We start from the raw sequence: 18,467 nt of genomic DNA, 5'->3' as shown, positions 1-18,467 counted from the left end.
ATCATATAAAGAAGGAAAGCAGTATAATAGAGGAAATTAAGATGCATTAAAATCTTTTTATTTATTTTTAAGTTCTTAAAAGATTATTGACTGTTTAAAGTAATAATGACAACCTATATTGTATTTTGTAAATGTAAAAGTAAAATGTATAACAATCATGTTAATAGGGCTGAGCAAAGAATTGGGAATACACTGTTATAAGGGCTTTAAATTACATGTGAAGTGGTACCAACAGGTGGTGTGGTGGTTAAGGGCGCTGGACTCCCCCATGGCTGACTGTGGTTCAAATCCCGGACCTATGGCTTGCTTTCTCATTTTCTCTCTCTCTCTCTCTCTGGTCAAATTAAAAATAAATAAATAAAGTTAAATAAAATATTAGAAAAAAATTATATGTGAAACAATATAACATTATATAGAGGTAAATTCTAATTATTTTTAAGTGTATATTGCAAATTCGTTTATCAAAGTTTTCAGAAAGGAGGTATAAAATCAATGAAACAAACTAAAAATCAATGACAGTATCAATAAAAGTTATACATTTATAGTCAGACTGATCAAGAAAAAAGAGAAGACAAAAGGTACAACATTGGAATCAAAGAGGGGACATAATAACTGATACTACATACATTAAAAGAATAAAAATACCATGAACAATTCTATACCCATAAATTCAACAACTTTGGTGACGTGGTCTAATTTCTCAAAAGAAACAAACTACCAAAACTCACTCAAGAAGAAACACATAACCTGAATAGTCTTATATCTATTACCTAAGTTGTATAGCTGGATAAAACCTCTAAAAACAATGTGAAATAAAACAAAACTCTAGGCCTAGATAGTGTCACTGGTAAAATCTTCCAATCTCTTATAGAAAATAAGAGAAGGGAATAATTCTCAACTCATTTCATGAGGCCAGTATTATCCTAGTGCCTAAACTAGACAAACACATTATAAGTAAAGTACACTACAGGTGAATATCCCTCATGAATATAAATGTAAAAATTCTCAACAAAATATTAATCAATGAAATCCAGAAACATATAAAAGCATATGGAAGAATAATAAGTTATTACCAAGTGGGATCTATCTCAGAATTGTAAGGTGGGTTCACCATCAAAATAATTTAACATATTAACAGACTACATAAGAAAAAATTATATAATTATCTCAATAAATACAGGAAAGAATCTAACAAAATTAATGAAATTTAAGAAAATTAAAATAGAGAGAATTCTTTAACTAAATATAGGAGATCCACTACAAAGTAGTTTGATCTGTACAGTGGTAAAAGACTGGTGATTTTTCCCTTAAAGTCAAGAACAAGGGAAATATAACTTCTTCCACCACCCCTGTACTACATCCTATTCAGTCCTAACTAGTGCAATAAGGCAAGAAAGAAAATAATATACATAGGAAGGGAAAAAAATGAAACCATCTCTATTTACAGATTGTCTATGTAGAAATCTCCAAAGAATCTATAAAAAACGTCCTAATAAGTGAGTTAACAAGATGGGAAGACACAAGGTCAATATGTGGAGATAGTTGTATTCCTATATAATGGCAATTTAGGAGAAAACAAAGAAAAATAAAAACATAAACTACCATGTATATCAACACACACATAAAAAGACAAAAATTAATTAGATATAAATCTGACAAAATATGCAGGATCTGTATGCTAAAAACTATAAAACCCTAATGAAAGAACTCAATAAAATCCTAATAAAAGATCTAAATAAATAAAGAAGTATAACGTATTCATGATTAGAAGATCAATGTTATAAAGGGCCCAATTCTCTCCAATTTGACCTATAGATTCAATATAATACCAATGAATCTCTATAAAATACTTGACTAGTACCTGTCAAAAGTAATAAGGTCATAAAAAATAATAAAAAGATGAGAGACCATTACATATTAGAGGAGACTAACACATAACAACTAAATGCAGCATAATATCTTGAAGTGGATACTGCAATAGGAAAGGACATTAGTGGAAAACCTGGTGAAATCTGAATAAATGTTGTACTTTAATTAATGGTAATGTACCAGTGTTAATTTCTTATTTTTAAAATAAATATATTTCCTTCCTTCCTTCCCTCATTTTAATTTTTGCATGCGTTCAACTGAGACAGAAGGAAAAAGACACAAAGAGAAAGTATGCCTCCACCCCTGTGAGGCACAGTCATGCCACAGTCCCCTCTCCATTTCTCCCTCCTTTCAGGATTTTGTGCACAAACACCCCTATATCAGTGTGTTTCTCAAGCTACTAGATCTAGAACTGGAATCATGCAGTAGAGCATGTGGGATCCAACTGCCTTAATCACCATGCCATGAGCTCGACCAGTATAAATTTATTTTCTTTATTCATAAAAGAACATGTGTGAATGCACGTGGAAGTTGAGAAAGAGAGAGAAAGGGAGGGAGGAAGAGAGAGGTGCACGCCCTCCCCAGGTCTGATCATGACTCAATTGTCTTTCTCTAGTCCTCCAGTCAAACAGATCTTGGGCAGTTTTGTGTGTGTCTAGTGTGTCTCAGGCTGACCAGGCCAAGGATTTGAACTGCAGTCACTATATGAGATGCAGTTTCTCTTGAGCAGTACATTATCTCTGAGCAACGGCACTGACCCTATTTCTTAGTTTTGATAAATATATTATGATTATATATTTAAAGCATCAATGTTGAAGGAATCTGGATAAAGGTTCTATGGGAACTCTGTACTAACTTCACTACTTTCTATAAACTTAAAATAATTTAAAATTAAAAGTTTGTTTTAAAAAAGAGTAGATGGTATCTTCTGGGGTCAGAAAAGGTAGTAAGAAACAGGAATACAAGCTATTTATTAAAAATTACACCCTCTAAGTCCTACTTGTTCAAATGTAACAGTTCAAGCTTTATTGAATAGTTCTTTTATTCCTGATAGTCATCATCTTCCCTTGGAAATTGGCACATAAGGTCAGCTACCTTGGCTTAAAAGGGGCAAAGAGCTATAAATATAATGAAAAGTGGCAATTACTTGATATATTAAAATAAATTTATAGAATGAGACAGTTAAGTTTAATATATCAAAAACCCATGGAAACTATGGCCCCTAGATTATAATATCTTTATAGAGTCTTAAAAGCAAAGTATTATATAGCTTTACATAAACTTTTCTGAGTGCTGACCAAGGTTTTGTATTAAAAAATAATGCACTTTTAAATGCCTTTTATTATTTTGATCATTTTTACTTTTAATGATGCAATGACAGAACTCCATTTACACAGAACCTTTTGCATTACACTTAGATAGATGGTCCAAAATAAATCCATGAAGTTTTTAACTTGTAATACTCAGGGAACAATAAATAACAGATGAAAGTTCTTTTGAATGAAATAATTTAAACAGCATTTTATTTTTCCACCCTGTGGGAACAAAAGGAGCTAACATAGTATTTGTTAAAGGCTGCAGGCAAAGTGTTAGGTAGGTTTTTGATTTAAATGTACACTTTAGCCCTCCTCTCTTTTGCTGGGCAGCAAGACATTCACAACCAGGTTACTTTCTGAGACAGCCAGAGTCCTCCTCGGGGTGATGTCTCAAAATCTTTAAGAAGTTAAAAACAGTGTGTCCATATTTTCTGACTTGCAAGGAAAATACACATGGTCTGTGGAAGTGTGTCAACTGCTATGCATGAGGAAGAGGAGGAGTTGCTGGAAAGAGGAAGTAGTGCCTTGGGTGAATACAACAGAGACTTCAGAGGGCTGGGAGCTGACCTTGACATCCAGCTAACCTGTTCCCCTCTGTGTTGCTCTCCTGTTTAAAATCTTAGAGAAATGAAAAAATACAACTGTGTCAAAATGCACACTGTACTAGTTTCTAACATTTTTTTAAAAAGAAATCTTCGATTAATAGTGTTCTGCAGTCAAGTACAATCCCAGACAGAATCACCAAAATCAGCTTTGTTTTTTCCCGAATGAGAAATGCAGTTGACTTCATATTTCCCTTTTATATTATTGCCTTCCAACAATGTAATGTGGTAATTTACATTTTCTTATACAGAGCAATGATACTGTACACTTCATTTATCCAGCTCAGAATATTAGGCAACAAAAGCGAGTGTTGTTGATGTTTCTCATTCTGAAGGCATTTAAAATGAGGCCAAATCCTTTTCTATAAACCACAGTTCATGAACACACACCTTCGTTAACAAATTATGGTAACTTATGTGTCCTTAGAGGTATCCTTAGTTTATGAGGAAATACGATGAACAAGACTGTAGATTTACATTTATGCTAATATCTGAAACTAGGATGAAAGTCTAGACTGTTTATCAGGTTAGAATGCAGTATCAAAATATTAGCAAATTCTTATGAAAGAAAAATATAGATGAAAGAATGTGGTTTGACCATAGCAGCAGAGCAGATTACATTATCTGGTTGTGAAGACACCATACATTTTACTTTATCTAATAGTAATGCAAATTATGTTTTCAACAAAAGTAGCAAATTTATTAACCAGATGTCACCCAGTCTGTAAAGCCAAAGTTGATAAGGCAGCTTTCTTTTCCTTTTTCTTCTTTAATAAAGTCTATTTCCCTTGTACAGACAGTTTTAATCTCATTATATCAAAGGTCTGCTTGATGGTATTTAATAATCACAGTGCTTCTCTGAGACCAAGCCCCCCAGCTCATATGATACCAGTCCCTGGAAAAAAAGAAGTAGTATATTTTTCTCAATCAAAGACTAGTGACAGGTTTGTTTATTGTTTACTAATAAGCAATAAATGATAACACTCCTAGTGGGTAATGTAGGTTTACTTAATTATATTTCCTTCCAATTTATAAGGCTGACTTATGACTCATCAGTTTGGGGCATTTCTTCTGAACTTTACATTCCACATAGCTATAATCCTTCACTATGGCAGCTAAATACATCAGAATCAATACTCTGCTAAACATTCAAACCAAAATTACTCTCCAGTTATGAAACAGAGTTTTTATGAGAGTTTTTATGCAATCCATGGATTCTGATCATCTCAAGAAAGATATAAAGGGTAAGTAATGGTCTGCCAGAAATGATATTCATCTCTTCCATGAAAGCCAAAACAAAAACCAAACAAACAAAAAAAACAAAGCAGAACATACTAATGCAATGGAAAAAAACATGCATAGCCAAGGAATAATAGCTAAGAAAGCAAACACATTATTATTTCTAAACAAAATTCTGATTTTAAAAAAAGCACTCTATCTCAAAGTTGAAAAATAGAGATAAAAAGTTATACTCTAAGTTTTAAAAAGTGTTTTACTAAAAAAGAGCTTCATTTTTATATATCTTCACAGAAAAATAATCAAATGTTAATTTCTTAATGTGTGTAGGTAGGGAAAGCATTCTTTTGATTAAGAGTTCATTTTTTCCCTCTTTTCAAGGCTAGGGGCCTTTTTTTTTCCTTTTAGCTAGTTTGAACTCATCTCCTCAGATTCTGGTTGACCAACGTCAATTTTAATTTCATCTGAATCCAAAATCATGGCTTTTCTATTTTTGAATCTTAATTTTCCTTAGCTCTATGTCATCACTTGGGAAAATAAAATTTTTCCATTAGTACTAGGAAGACCCAAGCCTACCTAGTGAGCCAAATCTACCTTTCCTATGCCTAGGGATGACGCCAGTCACAGCTCTTCTCCCTGCTGCCTATACACAAGCAGCAATCAAGTCTACCCTCTTCCATTTGCAGGGATTTCACCAGACATACCTTCTCTTCTTTATGCTAGGGATGTACAACAGCCACGTCTTCCTTCCCCATGCTAGCCAGTTTTTGTGAATTTGCCAGGACAGAGATAGGAGACAGCTGCATCCCACCAGCCTGAGGCCCATCAAAGAGAATTTGACTGAAGCTTGTAGACTGGAGACCATTTGCTCTCTTGGCAACACAGCTCCCAAGACTCTTCAGCTTAGAAATTAGAGTCCCTTCATAATCTGTCCTCAGTCTTTCTTTTACTCTGTTCATCTATTGCCACCATCTTTAAATACAGTATGTCATTCCTTAGAGCTGGGAACAATAAGCTTCCCTACATTAATCAGCCTGGTTTCTGTATGACTCCAAATCAACGCTTAATCTCTCTCTTGAAGAACTATGGATTCTGGACAATAGTGGAGGAGTCCAGAAATTCTCTGGAGTTGTATAAAGAATGGTGTGAGTGTGTGTGTTGTTTTGGAGAGATAGCCAATAGCATTCATCATCTCATCATGTATTACTCTTGGTGGTTGTAATCTAGCTACTTTTTTTTTTCAACAAATTTAGGCCTTCCTAAGGACCCTGTACTTATTCTCTGCTGAGAAAAAATGGCTGGCTTCCTTTCATCATTCAAAGCACAAATCATTATCTGGAATTAACATAACCATGTGCTTGCTGACTTGTTTGTTATGTATCTTCCCCCTCTGGAATGGGAGCTCAGGAAAGCAAGGAACATCTTTGTCCTATGAATTCTCAGAGCCTGGGACTGGGCATAGTCATTGAGAGATGCTCAATCAATACATGCTGAATAAATGCATACATGAATGTATCACCTTTTCCCCCTCCCCCCCCAGGTTTTTGCCTTAGGGTGCATGTGCTCACGAGAGAGAGAGAGAGAGAGAGAGAGAGAGAGAGAGAAAGAGAATGCATGTGCTCACGAGAGAGAGAGAGAGAGAGAGAGGGAGAGAGAAAGAGAACCAGACACTGTGAGAGCGAAAGTGAGAAATCACCCCCTGGGGGGATGGCCACGCTGAAATCCTTCTCCATTCTCCTCCTAGGATCTTGGGCATGCACACACATGTACCCAGTGTGAGTTTTCAAGCCACTAGGTCCTGACTCAGACTGCAGTCAGAAATGTGGGAGTCCAGCAACATAACCACTATGCCATTTGCTGGCACCCTGAATGTATCAGCTTTCAAAATGGTTGAGACCTAAGAAAGGCTCTGACTTGGTTGTTGTAGATGAGAAAAATCATCTTCCCAATAATTGAAACGACTTTATGCAATATATCCTTAATATGTAAAAACTTAAATAGTAAAATATATTCATTGTGTTTTATTCTGTCTTCTTATCTATTACTGTGACTACCTTTTCTTTCAAATATGTATCCAAAACTCCTTTTGGATCTATGTATCATCTTGTTTTCTGTTACATATGTAAATATACTTACTTAAAACTATAGGGGTTTTTTCCTCTGTGGATTCCGAAATAATTTCTGGAAAAAGGTTGGTGGTAAAGACCTTAGTTTGTACTTTGGTTACATAGAGAAAAAAACCATAAAACTGATCTTTTAAGAACTTAAGTAGCTTTGGGACCAGCAGATGGCATACTGGTTATGTTGCTGGACTCCCTCATATTCGACCACAGTTTGAGCCCCAGACTTGGCAGCTTAAAGCTCACACTGGGCTCATGTGCATGCATGCCAAAAGTCCCAAGAAGAGAGTGAAAGAGGAGGGATTGAAGCATGGCCATCCCCCTTGGTGGGGGGGGAAGGGAGGTGATTTCTCACTGTATGTCTTTGTCATTATGGAGAACACACACACCCTATATCAAAAATTTCTCTCTTAAAAAAAAAAAAAAAAGCAAAACTAAAGTACCTTAAATCTTTTGGTCTTGATTGGTTTAAAACTTTTTTTTCTTTTTTTAAATTTCCTATAGGGTATATATATTGGCCAGAGAGAAAGAGAGAGGGAAAGTGAGAAAGCCTCATTTTCTCCAGGGGGAATGGCCACACCTCAATCCCTTTTCTGGTCTCCTCTTGGGATTTTGAGCACATATGCACACATACCTGGTGCATTTTTCAATCTGCTGGTTCTAGACTCTAACTGAGCAGTGGTCTGTGTGGGATCTAGTGGCCTTAACCACTGCACCACCTACCTGACTGGCTTAAAGTTTGTACTTTTGAACTATGGTCACTTTTGGTCCTGTTGGTGGTCACAGTGATACAGAGAAGAGGGACTAATGGACCAAACTTTTGTCCCTATGAAGCAACCAGACTCAAAACACAAGTACACAAAATATTAGTTTCAAGATTGGACACCAAAAAATTAAGGACAGTGACCTCTGAGTGACTGAAAAAAATTAGGAAGTATAGGAAACCCTGAGCAGGGAGCAGCAACAGAGTGAGACAAACTGAGAAAGGAAGATTGCTTCAGACCTCTTGCTGCCTTCTGCCCACCCAGGAGTATTTTGAGATTTCATAGTTTACTGAACCACCCAGCACAGGACTCCTACTTCTTCCTCCAGTTGAATCTCTCCAGCTCAGGCTCAGGTGCACCTGATCCTGAGAGACTGAGAAAATAACCAGTTCTTTTTTTTTTTTTCTTTTTTTGGAGAGGTTTTCACTATAGGGCGCATGCGCTCGCCAGACAGACAGAGAGAGACATAGAGAGACAGAAAGCAAGAAATCCCCACCCAGGGGGGATAGTCATGCCGCAATCCCTTCTCCTCCATTCTCCTCTCGAGATCTTGGGCATGCACGCACACGCGCCCAGCGTGAGTTTTAAGCCACCAGGTCCGGGACACGAACCGCAGTTGACTACGTGGGAGTCCAGCGACATAGCCATTACGCTAACTGCTGGTTCCCAAATAACCAGTTCTTAAGCTGGATATATACCCTTTTCTGATTGGAAGACAAGGCCCTCTACCAAAACATGTCTGAGAAGTAGAACTCTTCTTCCCCTTGATAGTACAGAATTGACACAAAAAAGTAGGAAGAAGTGTATATAATTCATCAGATGACTAGAAACTAGTGCAGAAGCACAAGAAATATGGGGGCAGGGGAAGGAAATATCTCTCCCTCAAGAAAAGAGAACAATTCTTTTTCAACTATAGATAGCACACAAAATTTCACAGAAATGTCAGAAAAATAATTCAGAATATTCATAGTGACAGAGATGAGGAAGTCTTACCAGGACTTGAAGGAAGAGAGAGACACACAGAAAAGAATCAATCAGAATTTCTAGAGAGGACAACAATAATACAGGAAATCAAGACCTCTCTTGAAAGTATTAACATCAGATAGGACCATGAAGAAGATAGAATCTCTGATCTAGAAGAGATTCTAATCTGACAGATTACACCACCAAAAATAATTGAAAAATAATTTTTAAAAATTAGGACAACATACGGGAAATACTAGATACTATCAAACTCCCAATTATCTGACTAATAGGTATTCCAGAAGGCAAAGAATCAGACAAGGGCATAGAAGATCTATTCCATAAAATACTGTAGAAAACTTTTCAAATCTAGAGAAACATTCAGACATTCAGACCCAAGAAATACAAGGGACCTCCAAATAGAATATGAGATCCTCTCCATGGCACATCATAGCCAGAAAGGTAAAAAAAAAATAAAAATAAAAAAAAATAAAGACAAGATTCTAAAAATAGAAACAGAGAAACATCAAGTTACTTACAAAGATTATCCTATTATGCTAACATTGGACCTCTCAAACAAAACAACACAGGCAAGAAAAGAATAGGGAGATGTATCCAAAACACTAAAAGAAAAACAATCTCAACCAAAAATACTATACCCAGCAAGATTCTTCTTCAAATGGGAAGAACAAATAAACTCATTCTCAGACAAATAAAAACTGAAAGATTCACCAATACTTAGACCAGCTCCTCAAGACATACTGAAGGGATTATGGATTAAGCTCTCCAATCAAAAGACACAGATTGGCTGAATAGATATAAAAGCAAAACCAACCCCCCCACACCACACACACACACACACACACATAAACCCTCTATTTGCTGTCCATGGGTAAAGATATACATAGACTAAAAGTGAAGGGCTAGAAAAAAGATATTCCATAAAAAATGGCTGGAGTCACAATACTGATATTGACAAAAGATATTTTTAAGACAAAAACTACAAGAACAGATAAAGAAGAAAGGGCTAATTCACCAAGAAGATGTAACACTTATAAATATCTATGCACTCAACTTGGGAGCACCCAAACACATAAAAGAAAGAATGTTAGATCTAAAGGGAAAGATAGACTGCAACACAATAATGATTGGGGACCTCAATATCCCACTCTCTCCTTTGGACAGATCATATAGACAAAAAATAAGCAAAGAGATATGGGATCTAAATGACACCATAAATGAAATGGACTTGACAGACATACACATTTTTCTCACCTTGCATGGAACCTTTTCAAAGATTGACCACATGATAGGGGAAAAACAAGTCTTTATAAATATAAAGGTATAGAAACTATATCCAGCTTCTTTTGTGACCATGATGAAATTACACTTGAAATAAATTTCAGGAAAAACAATAAAAAATACACAAACATATGGAAATTAAATATACTCCTGAATGACTTCATAACCACTGAAGAAATTAAGACTGAAATCAAAGATTCATTGAAATCAATGAGAACAGGTACACAAATTTCCATAACCTATGGGATACAGCAAAAGCAGTCATAAGAGGGAAGTTCATAGGGAAAAGTGCATATAAGAAAAAGATGGACAGGTGGCAAATAGACAACCTAACAACACACCTCAGGGAATTGGAAAACAGCAACGACAACAACAACAAAATGCCAAGAGAAAAAAATAATAAAAATTCAAGCAGAAATAAAATGAAATAGAGAATAAATAAACTATACTGAACATAAATAAAGCAAAAAAAACCTGGTTCTTTGAAAAGATTAAAAATAATGACACGCTGACAGCTAGACTAATTAAAAAGAGAGCAAGGAACCAGATAAATCTACAATGAAACTGAAAATATTACAATATATATAACAGAAATACAAAAGATCATTAGAGAGTACTATAAGTAACTATATGCCAACAAATAAGAAAACATGTATGAGATAAGCAAATTCCTGGACACATATAATCTACCAAGATTGAATCAGGAGGACATAGAAAGCCTGAATAGACCAATAACAAGCAGTGAAATTGATTCACTAATAAATAATCTTCCAACAAAGAAAAACCCAGGTCCCAATGGTTTCACTTCTGAATTCTACAAAACTTTTAAGGAGGAGTTAACCCCCATTCTACTCAAACTATTTCTAAAGATCCAAAGGGAAGGAGCCCTCACAAATTCATTTTATGAAGCCCTATCACCTTATCTGCTAAACAGAAAAGAACATAACAAAAAGAGAAAACCATAGACCAATATCTCTGATGAATATAGATGTAAAAATTCTCAACAAGATACTAGCAAACAATTTCCAATGATACATTAAAAATATTCTACACTATGACCAGGTAAGTTTTATTCTAGGGATACAAGGATGGCTCAATATACTCAGAACCACAAATATAATACACCATATCAAGCATTTGATAAAATACCACATCCCTTCATGATTAAGACTCTCAGCAAAATCAGCATAGAAAGGACATTTCACAGCACAATAAAAGCTATATATGAAAACCCATAGCTAATATCATACTGAATGGGAAAAAGCCTTCAGCTGGAAACCAAACTGGAATAAAAAATATTCTGCTCACTTTCTCCACTTCTTTTCAATATAGTACTGGAAGTTCTACCCAATGCAACCAGTCAAGAAAAAAATAAAAGACATTCAAATGGGGAAAGAAGAAGTGAAATGATCTGTTTGTAGATGACATGATTATATACACAGGAAATCAAGAAGAATACACACACACACACACACACACTCCTGGAAGTGATAAATGAATATAGTAAAGTGGCAGGATGCAAAATCAAAATATAAAAATCTATAGCATTTCTATACGTGAACAAGGAGCAGACTGAGGTAGAATTGAAGAAAGTAATACCATTTACAATAGCCAGAAGAAGTATAACTTACCTAGTAATAAAACCTAACTACAAAAGTCAAAGACCTCAACAATGAAAACTATAAAAAACTAAAAAAAGAAATTGAAAAGACATAAAAAACATGGAAAGACATCCCATGTCCCTAGATTGGAAGAACTAATATAATTAAAATATCAATTCTACTCAATTTAATCTACAAATTTAATGCTATCCCAATTAAATTAACTGTGATATTCTTCACAAATTTGGAAAAAACAACCATAGAATTTGTCTGAAATCATAAAAGACTTCATAGTGCCAAAGAAATACTGTGCAAGGAGAGTGGAGTAGGGGGTATCTCACTTCCTGACCTCAAATATATTACAAGGTTGTGATAATCAAAACAGCATGGCATTTCCACAGAAACAGACATGTGGACAAATGGACCAGAATAGAGGTACCAGAAATAAACCACAAAACATACAAGCAACTGCTTTTTTACAAAGTGCACTAGACAAACCAGTGGGGAAAAGAAAATATCTTTAGATAAATGGTGCTAGAAAAACTGTGTGTCCACCTGCAGAAAGATGAAACTGGACCACTATCTCTCACCATTAACAAAAAAATCAACTCAAAATGGATCAAAGATCTAAATTTAAGACCTCAAACTATAAAATTAAAATTACTAATGGATAACACAGGGGAAACTCTTGGAGACATTGGAGTAGGCAAAGATTTCTTAAATAAGTCCCCCAAAACACGGGTGATAATCCCCAAAATAGATAAGTGGGATTGCATCAGGTTAAAAAGCTTCTGCACAGCAAAAGAAACAATTATTAGAGTGAATTGACAACCCTTGGAATGGGAGAATATATTTGGAAATTCTCCCTCGGATAAGGAACTGTTAGCTAAAATATACGGTAAATTCAAGCAGCTTACCCATATAAAAATAATCAACCCAATTAAAAGATGAGAAAATGCTGAATAAACAACTCTCTAAGAAAGATATACTAATGCTCATAAAAATATGAATACAATGCTCAACATTCTTTATCATAAGAAAGATGCAAATCAAAACCACAATGAGATACCATATAACCCCAGTCAGAATGGTTAAGAGTTAAAAAAAGAAAGAACGAGGGGCCAACAGGTGGCATGGCATTTGAGGGTGGTGGAATCCCACACGGCTGACTGAGGTTCAAGTTCTGGACCTAGTGGCTTGCTTTCTCACTTTCCCTCTCTCTCTTAGTCTCTCTCTGGTCAATTAAAATAAATAAATAGTTAAATAAAATAATTCTTTAAAAAATAAAGAATGATAAATTCTGGCAAGTCTGTGGTGAAAGGGAAACTCTTCTACATTGTTGGTGGGATATAAATTAGTACAGTCACTGTGGAGAGCAGTACGAGGTTCCCCAAAGACCTAAAAATAGAACTACCATATGATACAGCAGTTCTACTCTTGGTTATCTACTCAAAGGACAGGAATATACTCAGTAGGAAAGACACCTGCATATTCATGTTTATTACAGCATTATTTATAATTGCTAAGACATGGAACCAATTCAGATGTCCATGAACAGATGAATGGATTAAAAATATGACATATATACCCTATAGAATACTACTCAGTCATAGAAAACAACAAGACCTTGGCATCTGATAGAAAGTGAATGAATTTGGAAAATTTACTACTAAGCAAAGCAAGTCAAATTATGAAAGAGAGGCACTGTGTGTCCCCACTCAATATATACTGAATGTCTGTACTCTTTTGTCAGAAACTAAAAGACTGGAAGGTAGAGAAGTATGGAGAGCACCTGTTGATACCAGAGACAGTGTGGGAGGAGGGTAGGAAATGCGGGAGGATGAGAGATAGAGAATCAAGGGGAAAAAGAAAGAAGAAAAACATTTAAGGGACACAAAAATGGAAAATTATCTGTTGATAATAACATATGGCAAATCTTTGACTGGACTAATTTACAGTGTGTTCATGCTGGAAAAATTCATTTTATATGCTGTAATGATAAATAGTAGTTGAATATAAAGAAAACAAGATGAAATAAAAATATTAAAAAAGGAATCAGAGAAAACAGGAAAAAAAAGGAATGGAAGTAAAATAGTTATATGACTTCTAGCTGGTAGCTGACTGTTCTTTCATTTCTTCCAACAGGCAGAATATTTTATAAATGACACATCATATGTCAAAAAAAACTTTTTAAAAAAATAAAACAGCTTCAAACTTATATGTTTCAAAAATGTCATTTGTTTATCTCTTCCATATGAAAGAGAGATAGTGAGAAAGCGAGAGACAAGCACCCCCCAGCGGGTCCTCACACCATGATCCATCTCTAGCCTCAGCCAGCTCAGATCACAGGTATTTGTGCATCAGCATGGGCAGGGAGGCCCTTGGACATAAACCCAGGATTTTCCCAAGGGCATCCATTCTCAAAGAACATTATATTGCCACTGTGCCACCAGCTGGCCCTATCAAAAACATTCTGGGCCTGTGGTCTTATTTTTATAACATTCTTATATTCCTCCGAAAGGAAATGGATGGAATGCCCTTTTCCATTCTATCTCTCTTTACTTATTTACTCATTCTTCTATGTCTAATTCCACTCTCAGTTCTCCAGAAGGATTGCCATATCTCCTCCTTATCTTTTCTGTCCATTTTGCTGTGGTTCAGATAGGAATTCTTAAATAACTTACACAGACGTGGTAGCTGCTGCCATGTCACTGTGGGATAATAAGCCAGGATCTACTACTATACCTGTTGAATAATTATGGAAGACTATACAAAAATAGAGAAAAAGCAGAAGGTACCTAAGGAGTTGTGTATAAGGATGGACACAAAACTATAGGTCAAGTGGTAGCTATGAAGAAAATCAGACTAGAAAGTGAAGAGGAAGGGGTTCCTAGTACCGTTATTTAGGATATTGCTCTATTAAAAGAACTTCATCATCCAAATATAGTCAGTCTTGAAGATGTGCTTATGCATAATTCCAGACTGTATCTCATCTTTTAATTTCTTTCCATGGATCTAAAGAAATATTTGGATTCTATCCCTCCTGGTTGATTCATGGACTCTTCACTTGTTAAGAGTTATTTATACCAAATCCTACAAGAGATCGTGTTTTGTCACTCTAGAAGAGTTTTCACGGAGACTTAAAAATCTCAAAATCTATTAATGGATGACAAAGGAACAATTAAACAGGCTAATTATGGCCTTGACAGAGCTTCTGGAATACCAATTAAAGTACATACATGTGAGGTAGTGACACTCTGGTACAGATCTCCAGAAGTATGGCTAGGGTTAAGCCTGTTACTCGACTCTGATTGACATTTGGAGTACAGGCACCATATCTGCAGAATTAACACCAAGAAACCACTTTTCCATGGGTATTCAGAAATTGAACAATTCTTCATAATTTTCAGAGCTTTGGGCATTCCCAATAATAAAATGAGGCCAGAAATAGAATATTTACAGCACTTTAAGAATACATTTACCAAGTGGAAGCCAGAAAGTCTAGCATCCCATGTCAAAAACTTGGATAAAAATGGTTTGGTTCTGCTCTTGAAAATGTTAGTCTATGATCCTGCCAAAATGGCTCTGAATTATTGTTATTTTAATAATTTGGACAATCAGATTAAGGAGATACAGCTTTCTGACTTTATCAGACCTTATCAAAACTTGACCAACAAGTTTCCACATGTTGTATGAGGAACAGAGAGCTGTACTTTAACTGTTAACTCTACTTTTGTCTTGTATATGATTCTTTTCTTTGTTGTAAAACCTCATCCTCTTAACTTCAAAACTATAGCTTAAAAATGTAAATATTGTCCTATACGAATTTAAATATAATTCTGTATATGTTGGTAGATCTCGCTATTACATCTTTGTTACTATAATAACATTATAAATCTAGAAAAAAAAAACTTAATCTCCTGGGACATACATCACTTCCCAAGACCAGATGTCTGATGTGTTCTCCTTTCTGCTCCTATCAGTAAAACATGTGGGAGGAAACATGAGCTAAGGAAAAGAGGTTTGAGAGGAACTAAGCTGAACAAAAGTATGAAAAATATGGTCAAAGCTAACTCACTCTCATTTTCCCCGATCCCCAGTCTTTCGCTCACTAAGGAAAGAGGTGTGACTTAGCTAATAAGTGAATCTGGGATAATCAATGTGTGTCTGAGCATTTCCCCCTTCCCCTTTCCTAAGCAGGCCACCCCAGGAAGTGCACCACTCTGCTCTGACATGCACTTCTTTGATAGCACACCAACTGTCAAGGTTAAGATTGAATGGCTAAGTTCAATTCTGGGTACAGTTAAAGAAAACTCACTTAGCCACATCTCCAACATCTGTATAGCTATAAAGATATATTTTAACTTCCTATCTGCCTCACCATTTTGTCCTATTCTTCAATAGACTGAAAACTCAGGCAGAAAGGAGACAGGGCTGTTTATTGAGCCCTTTAACTCATAATAATTATCAATACACATTTACTTTCTTTCCCTGCCAAAACTCCACTAAAATAACAACAAAAAATTTTTAAGTTATTTGTCTATAAATATAAAGTTATCAGAAGAAGAAACAGCTTCATTAGATTGATGACAATTTTTAGAAGAAAAAAATTGGAAGAGATGAAATTAAAGTAAAAGTACCCATTTAAAAAGATACCTTACAAAGTAAGGTAATTTATACTGTAGAACCAAGAAAGGAAGCAGGATATATATACCACAGAAATTTTGGTAGAGCTTGAGTCTGAAAACAGAGGATTGTTAAGCATCAATGTACAGAGCTCTTGGAGGTCCCCATAAATTTTTACATAAATACAATCTCCTTTTCATGCATAAAAATATTAGTGGTAAGCCAGTTCATGGCATAAATGTATTAAAAATGGACTAGCCAACACTTTACACTCCTTAGGTTGATTATGAAAACAAAACAAAACCAAACCAGAAGTTAAATGTTGGCTAGGATGTGGAGAAATTGAAACTCATGAGTATTGTGGGACTACAACATGCTGCAGTCAATGTGGAAACAGTATGGCATGTTCTCGAAAAATTAAATAATTAAACACAGAGTTATCATATGACCTAGAAATTCTACTCTTAGGTAAATAACTAAAGGAATTGAAAACAGGGATTCAAATAGCTATCTGTATACCTTTATAACTATCATCTTTATGCACAATAGCCAGAAGGTGGAAATGGTCTGAGTATCCATTGATGAACGAATGGCTAAATAAACTGTGGTCTATTCATACCATGGTATATTTTTTAGCCTTAAAAAGAAATAGAATTTTGATACATGGTAATACATGGAAGAGGCCCAATGGAAAAGTATGTAATTCCACTTACATAAGTTACTGAAAAAAGTTAAATTCTCAGACAGAAAGTATAATAGAATAGAAGTCATGGTCAGAAGAGATGAAGGAAAGCTATTGTTTAATGGGTACAGAGTGTATGTTTGGGATTAATTAAAAAGTCTGGGGATGGATAATGGTGATGCTTTCACAATAGTATGAATACATTTAATTCACAGAATTGTTCATTTGAAAGTAGTCAAAATGATAATATTTATGTAAGGTATATTTTACTACAATTTAAAAAATTTAGACCAGTCAGGCAATGGGGTGGGGTGCCTAACTCCAAGGGTACTAAAACATCAGTGAAAAATCTAAGATATGGAGAAAAGTTTCTGCCAGAATTCCTCTCAGTGAAATTTTTCTGGTAAGTCACTTGGTGGAAGAGACAAGGGGCCCAGAATACAAGTTCACAATCTCTATTCCTTGAACTTATCTTAAAGAGTTTGGATTATTTTGCTGAATAGAATATTTCAATTTGATACAGAGGCAAATGGGTCAGGATTACAACAACAGGGTCACAGTTTTCACCAACAGTTCCTTGCCCATCCTCTGAGAAGCTGAGAATATGGGACTCAGAGCACATATCAACCACTAGTAATTGAAACTCAAGTTTTGGCAGGTAAAGGCTGACATTTCAAGTAAAAACAAGGAAAAGACTAAGCAGAAGTCATCAATTATACAAGTTTTGCCTAAAAAATAATTCAGATAATCACTTTTTTTCCAAATCAAGAATTAGAAAGCATTATCTGAGAAAATAATCTAATTCAAAAATATTAAAACAAGTCTCACAACATTATACAAGTTATCTTTAGTCATGAATTTCATACACAACATTTAACAAAAAGAATAAATTGTCAAAAATTATCCAATCTCCAAAAGATTTGGTCACAATACCATACTGAAATTATACTAGCCTGAAAATGCTATCTACATGAGGTTCTCAGATTTGGCTGCAGACTGGAATTATCTGGGAAACTTTAAAAAGTACTCATGTACAGCTTCTTCCCCTCAGACATTCTGATGTAATTGGTCTGGGTGGATTCTGGGACTTTCCAAAGCTCCCCATGTGGTTCTAATAAAAAGCCACTGCTGAGAGCTGGTCTATGTCAAGGAAACGTTCCTAATCATTGCATAAGCAGATGTCGTAACTCAAATAAAATGTTTGTGCAAGAAATGCCTACCATCATTGTAAGGAACTTTTTCAAACTTTATTCTCAAGAACTTTTATACAAAACAATACCCAGAAGCCTTTGCTTGATGCTGGGTCACTTTTGGCAGTTTAAGGTCAGATCCCTGGATGCCAGGCAGGCTGTGTAAAATGATATCTTGGACCACAGTGGCATTCCT

General features: G+C 35.3%; 1 protein-coding gene and 1 pseudogene across 1 annotated transcript in view; one reads left to right on the top strand and one right to left on the bottom strand.

The window, feature by feature from the left end:
* The window catches only part of SDK1 (sidekick cell adhesion molecule 1), a 731,734-nt gene that overhangs the window by 369,511 nt on the left and 343,756 nt on the right, over positions 1 to 18,467 (bottom strand). The gene's annotated exons all lie outside the window — the stretch shown is intronic.
* On the top strand, positions 14,532 to 15,469 carry LOC102471500 (cyclin-dependent kinase 1-like; annotated as a pseudogene).

This window comes from Tupaia chinensis, unplaced genomic scaffold (assembly GCF_000334495.1).
Source record: "Tupaia chinensis unplaced genomic scaffold, TupChi_1.0 Scaffold000101_1, whole genome shotgun sequence".
Lineage (NCBI taxonomy): Eukaryota > Metazoa > Chordata > Mammalia > Scandentia > Tupaiidae > Tupaia > Tupaia belangeri.
The sequence above is the reverse complement of the archived record's forward strand: the minus strand, read 5'-3'. Positions and strand labels throughout refer to the sequence as shown.